The sequence below is a fragment of the Aristolochia californica genome, unplaced genomic scaffold, assembly GCF_029961685.1.
Source record: "Aristolochia californica isolate CCGP_79_NKW_82.1479 unplaced genomic scaffold, dmAriCali1.0.hap1 SCAF_2, whole genome shotgun sequence".
NCBI classification, from domain to species: Eukaryota; Viridiplantae; Streptophyta; class Magnoliopsida; order Piperales; family Aristolochiaceae; genus Aristolochia; species Aristolochia californica.
Genome location: NW_027181881.1, coordinates 6,894,990 through 6,901,288, shown reverse-complemented (window position 1 = coordinate 6,901,288; position 6,299 = coordinate 6,894,990).

Below are 6,299 nucleotides of genomic sequence, written 5' to 3'. Positions count from 1 at the left end.
GGTACACCTTCTAAGACTAGAGGGTGTGGTAGAAATTACATAGGAGGTCGAGCAAGAGGTGGTAGGACTACCTTTGGTTCTTCGAGGTCTGATAATTGTGTCCACACTCATTGTGGAGGATAAAATCATTTAGGAAAACCTATTGGAAGCTGCATGAAAAACCAGACTGAGCCACTGCCAACAAGACCTTGATTCTTACTGATAAAAATGCAAACAAACCTGAGTCACACAAAAGCAAGACAACTATAGCTGATGAAGATTATAAATTCTTGCATCTTCTTCCACTATTGTTGCGACTACCACTTCATGTATGCTCTCAGCCACTTACTCCTCTTCATTTTGGATCATTGACCATTTTGGATCATGTTCTTACACCCCCTCAACAAAATGGTGTAGCCAAAAGAAAAAATAGACATCTCCTAGAGGTAGCATGTAACCTACTATATTCTATGAATGTGCCATATTTTTACTTGCCTCACGCCATACTTACTGCATGCTTCCTTATTAATTGGTTGCCTTCCTCAGTGCTTAAACATAAATTCCCTTATTCATTTTTATTTCCTAATGAAGACCCTGTCGCTCTTCCCTTAAAAAATTTTGGATTCACATGTTTATGAGGAAACGTTCTCCCTCTCCCTGGTGGCCAAGTTACGTTCTGTATGAATCCTATTATCACTTCTTGTAAATTTTTCTTCGCATGCAAAATATGCCTTTTTAAATGGTGATATCAAGGAGAAGACCTATATACATCAACTACCTGGTTTTGTGGTTGAGGGGGAGTTGGTATAGAGAGTGAAGAAATGACTATATGGCTTAAAACAATCTCCTCGGGCTTCGTTTGACAAATTTAGCAAAGCTATGTTTTTGTTTGGATTCCATAGATACTCAGTTGATCATTTTGTATTTTTCAAGAACACCTCAAAGGGAAGTGTATTATTGGCAATTTATGTAGATGATATTGTCTTAACTGGCAACGATGTAAAAGGAATACAAGAAGTCAAAGCGAATATATGCAAGGAAATTAAAACAAAAGACCTTGAACTTCTAATATATTTTTTGAGTATTGAGATCTTCCAATCAAAATATGGAATTATCTTATCTCAGAGGAAATATGTTTTTGATCTGCTAGAAGATACATGGATGATGGGATGTCGACCAGCAGATACTCCTATGGATTCTAACACCTTGTTGTGTTCAAGCTCCGACAAATATGTGGATGTAGGAAAATATCAGAGACTTCTTGCAAACTCATCTATCATACAGTAAACAATCCAGATTTAGCATTTGCCATAAGTGTGCTTAGTTAGTACATGCATAAACCACAACTTATTCACTGGACAACTCTAGAGAGAATCCTCTAATACATAAAAGGAGCTCCCAGTAAGGGACTTCTATATAAATGTCAAGGTCACCTCAACATTGAAGGATTTGCAGATACTGATTGGGTTGTATCACCTGATGACAAGAAGTCCACCTCTGGGTATTGCTCTTTAGTTGGAGGGAACTTAGTTAGATGGAGTAAAAACATAGTGTAATTGCTAGATCTAGTGCTGAAATAGAATACAAGGCTATGGCCCATGTAGTCAGTGATCTTCTATGGATCAAATCTCTCCTCACTAAATTAGGGTTCCAGAAAAAAGACCCTTATGGAACTCATGAAAACTTGGAAGCCATCCATATTACTTCATATCTAGTCCTCCACGAGAGAAAAAAAACATATTGAGGTAGATTTCCACTTCATACTGGCTTCGTTTTTCCCGAATGTGTTTCATCTAGAGGACAAGCAAAAGATATACTCATGAAGCAGGCCACATCCAAGATACAGACCACTATATACAACAAGCTTGGTATCTACGACGTTTTCTCTCCCCAACATGAGGGGGAGTGTTGGAAGACATCTCTAAGGGGCTTTAAGGTAAATACCTTATTTACATCAAAAAGATTGCAAAGGGTGTAAATTAGTGTCCTTATCATATGGATGGCACAAGGGTGTAAATAGAGAAGATAATGTATGTCTACTTATATCTTTTCCATTTGAGAGCTTGTAGCCCTAAGGGCAATGTAGTCATTATAACCTTCCTTCATATACTATAAATAGAGACTCAAGGCGAGGAGTAGATCATTAAGTCTATCCTCTTCTTTCTCAAATTCATCCTTACACAATTCTCTCAAACCCTCCCTCTCTCTCTCTCTCTCTCTCTCTCTTCTTCTCCTTTGCCATCTCTCTCTTCTCTTCCTTCATCCTCTCCTTTTCTTCTTCTCTTCTTCATTTTTCTTTTCTCTCTCACCCTCTTGGCTGAATACCTATCATGGGATCCTAAATCTAACAAACATCAAACATTATATTGGCACACTGCCCATGAAAACTTATCTTGTCTAGTTGTATCCCAACAATGAAAACTAAACTTAACACAATCCGTGAATAAGTCCAAAGGATGAACCTCAATGCCAATGGTAGGTTCATACCTCTTCTCAAACACTCCAATGAGATGCCTGCAAAGGTCATTTCCCTTGTTCCTCCATCACCAAAAATCATGAGCTTAAACCTTTCGACTTGTTGTTGGTTCGACAATGCCATCTATAGAAAATCCATCAAAGCAGGGCAAGATCCTTCTTCTGAATGCAGACAAAATTGTCAATTTAGATATAGGCTTCAAAGAACCAGATGGTTCTCTTCATATGTTCATTAGTTTTTCTCCTACAAGAAAGACAACTCAAATATTCTCCTCCAACTAGGACTCATTCAAAAAATCAGAGAGGTTGCTGGATAGAGTCCTTCTTCATCAAGAATTCAGTTTGATAGCTAAAGGTGCAATGATCTCTTTAACCTTTGATAGAACTCAAGTTTCTGTTCAATTTCACTTATGCCTTTTATCACTTCTTTATTTCAAGAACTTGGCCTCCAGCCAGTTAGTCCCATCCTAGCTACTACTACTTCACCACAAATAAAGTAAACAAAGATGGGGGGAAATGGAGAGACCACAATCAATGATAAACTAGACCTGCAACTTCCTCTAGCATCAATAGCACAAGAATTTCCATTTGGCTATGAACCGGAAATACAGTTATAAAAGAAGTGTTTAGGGATTTTTTTCACTGGCTACTGATTCGCATGTGCCAAGCTTGAATCGACTACTTTCTTGGGATATTTTAAAACAATAGGAGTGCCTTGTGTGCAAATCAAGTTGCTTGCTAAAGAGATTTTGGGCCTTAAAGGGAGATTTGGTGAACATTGATGGAACAACTTTGATAAGTAGACGGAATTGAATAGACAGATAAAGCACAACATCTTGTGACCATCTAGGAAGGACTGCAGGTAAAGGATAAAGCAACAATAGGTTATGAGAAACAAGAAGAAGCTAGTGAAAAATAACTAGTTTACAACAACGTAGAAGTTTAGGGGAACAAAAGAATTTGAAAATCTAATTGAAACACATATAGGACTACACTAAACGAGTAAACAATGAAACTAAACTTAAGGATCACACTTGAGTAAGTGCTATATTGTCTTGGATTGACTGAGTCAACTCAAAGTACCTACTCCGATATTGTATTGAATTTCTAGAAAAGAGAATAATTCATTGACTTGATTATACCTAAGTACAATAAAGCTCTATTTATAATAGAGAAAACAAGTAGAATCAGATTACAATTAATATACCTATGTCCCAATTACACCTAAGTTCAACACTTAAAGATAAGTTCTAGAGTAATTAAACAATAGAATATGAATAGAAGATTCAAATAGAAAAAAACACCTTTTAACTTAGACGCTTCTATGAGAATTCTTTCCATCAGAGTCATGTAAGATTCAACTATATGAATTGTGGCTCTATGAGACTTTTTATTGCAAAAGTCATGTAAGACTCTCCCATATCTACTCATCAACACAAACAAAAGGGAAATGAAGGCATAAGGGGTGGTACAAAAAGGGGCAATATTGCCTTTCCTTTATTTTCATGATAGCATGAAGGGGAAAAACTAACCCTCTTGGCGTGACAAAGTGGAAGGAGTCTTCCACTCACCCATCTTTCTCTTTTTGTTAGTGAGATGTATCAGAGCGAGGAGCGACAAGGGGAAGGGCCCCCCTCTTGTTAACCATCACTATTTAATAAGATACCTACCAAATACACATGTGATATTGATTATATTACTATTTTTGAAATATAAAACTTTAAAATCAAAATTATTATACCAAGAAATAATATCTATTAAATTTATTTAATCAAAAGGTTATAATGACCTATTGACATGAAAAGGACCTATCTGAATATGCTATCTAAGGATATCTTATTTAAAATTTTACCTTTTAAAAATAGTGCATAACAATGGACATAACACTTATCTAATGAGATAAATATACAAGTCCTCTTTACTAAATGTTTAATAAATTATATTATTTTTTCTAAAATTTCTTGAATCTTGGAGGCACGCAATTTTATTAATTTCTACGTTACGTAGGAATGGCAACAATGGAGGTCGGGTTAGCAAACCCACCTTGAGAACCCGAACCTCATGAATACTCAATAAAAGGATAGGATTTTTAACCCTATTCTTGCTCACAAACCCATACCTAAATCACATCTTTGCAAATTTTGCAACATTTTTTTTACTCCCATACTTGCATCTGAAAGTATTTAAGTGGTGTATTTATAAAATTACACACTTATACTTATTGTGGTAGAGCCAAAAAAATTGGGTAGGGAAAGGGAGGAAGTCGTGAAATAAAAATGATTAATAAAAATACTTCTTGTTCCAAAATTTCAGATTAATTATATAATAAAAGGATTTAAAAAAAAAGATACATTGTTCATAAACTTAATACTTTTCATAAATGAGTTTACCTCAATGACTTTTCATATTTGTAATTGTTACTCTACTACCTTATTACTACCTCATCAAACACAACTTTTTTCATGTGTATCACCAAATTGCCATTAATACATTGATCTTTCATTCTATTATGTCATTAAATTTTCATAATTTTCATTATAGAAAATGTTCTCTCCGTAGTAGTTGTAGGAACTGGTAATATCAATATTAATAAATAGACTATATTTTTTTTCCATCTCAACTATCTTGTTAGCAAGTTGGGTGATTCTACTTAATTAAGTAAAATACAGTGTACGTTGATGATATAAGTTTCTAATGATATAAGTGTTTGTCAAGTACTATTAATTGTACAAAAGAAAATACATTTGGATAATGTTGATCAAGTTTGATCAAAATTTCTTCGTTGTAAGTTGCAGATGTTCATTCTACATTCAAACATGAAACAAAATACATAGATCATTGTAAATCCATAAAAGCTCTTGGAGTTGCATACCTAAAACTAAATAATTTAACTTTTGACGATTATGATGTAGATTTATAGCTTGTGGAATTCATCTTGAATGACCTCAAGGTTTGAATATGACACCCATGTTAAGAATGGTTATATTAACATGTTGCACAAAATGAAGAAACCACCAACCTATGAGAATATGTACATCATACTTTGGTTGTTGTACTTGTTGCTTTAAAATACTAACTAATCTCATAACATTGTTAATATCTCATATTTTCTTTGCAATTGTGATTCCTATGATTATTTTTATTAAATGAAAATTAAAGACGAAATCATATGTTTATATTGTTTCTATTAACGTCAATGTTTCAACTCATTAATCTGAATTTCAGCAACTTCTATAACAATATTTGTCACATTAACCACATATTCAAACAAAGAAATTAAATGAATCGGTGCACTATAATAGGATCCTCAAAGAATCTCACTATGTCTTTTCAAACCTATTTTATAAGTTAAACCACTCCCACTGTTAGTTTCACTACATAGTGCTAGTTGTTACAATGTGGGACCCACCATGGTGCTCGAGCTGGTGGGACCCACCATGAGGACGTGGAACACCAAGAAGAGTCCTGACCCAGCTAGCATAAGTTTAAGGAGTTAAGAAGCACAAGCTGAAATGAGTTAGAAGTTTTGAAGATCAAGTGGGACCCACAAATATCCCACGAGCTGGCAACCTTATCAAGATGAGCTGGAAGATCATGAGGGACGAACAAGGATAAGGTCACGAGCTGGCCTCCTCCCTTATATTCACGTGATTGAAGCAAAAGTTCTAGTTCAACTCATATTAGTCTTCTAGTAGATTGTTTTGATTAGACTTATCTTAGAGAGTTAGAGTTGGAATGTAATTAGGAGATTGAAAGGCTAATTGTATAAGGAATCTACCTCTTCCTCTACTATAAATAGAGGTGTTATAATTCGGAATTAATCAAGTTACACATCTCTTTCTTGA